The sequence below is a fragment of the Nycticebus coucang genome, chromosome 13, assembly GCF_027406575.1.
Source record: "Nycticebus coucang isolate mNycCou1 chromosome 13, mNycCou1.pri, whole genome shotgun sequence".
NCBI lineage: Eukaryota > Metazoa > Chordata > Mammalia > Primates > Lorisidae > Nycticebus > Nycticebus coucang.
In genome coordinates, this window is record NC_069792.1 from 39,059,233 (window position 1) to 39,060,000 (window position 768).

Below are 768 nucleotides of genomic sequence, written 5' to 3' on the forward strand. Positions count from 1 at the left end.
CTCAAAATCCTAGGAATAAATATAATACTATATTAGTCCATATTCTCACATCAAGGAGAGCCTTGATGGGTGGCACCTGTGGCTCAGTGAGTAGGGCACCGGCCCCATATACCGAGGGTGGCAGGTTCAAGCCGGACCCTGGCCAAACTGCAACAAGGAGAGCCTTGAAAGGCATGTTAAAGCACTTGAATTTAAGGGTTACCAGAAATCGTTCATAGAGATGCAGAGGTGAGGGCCAGTAATCCCAGTGGATTACTAAACATTAGTGGCTCACGCCTGTAATTCCAGCACTTTGGGAGACCGAGGCAGGCAGATTGCTTGAGGCCAGAAGTTGGAGACCAGTCTGGGCAACATAGATCCCATCTCTACAAAAACTATTACATTAGACTAGGCACGATGAAGCATCCCTATAATCCTAGCACTTTGGAAGGCCAAGATAGAAGGATTGCTTGAGGTCAGCCTGAGAGAGAGTAAGATCTCCTCTCTACAAAAATAGAAAAATTAGCTGGGCATAATGATGCATGCCAGTAGTCCCAGCTACTCAGGAAGCTGAGGTAGGAGGCTCACCCAAGCCCAGGAGTTTGAGGTTATAGTGAACTGCGATCATGCCACTGTACCCCAGCACGGGTGACAGAGCAAGACTCTGTCTCTTAAAAAATAAAAAGAAAGAAAAAAATAAAAGAAATGCAGAAGTGCTGGGAGCTACTGGAAGTAGAGAGAAGAGTACAGTCTGCCAAACAACATAAAACTCCCTAAATATAATGAGAA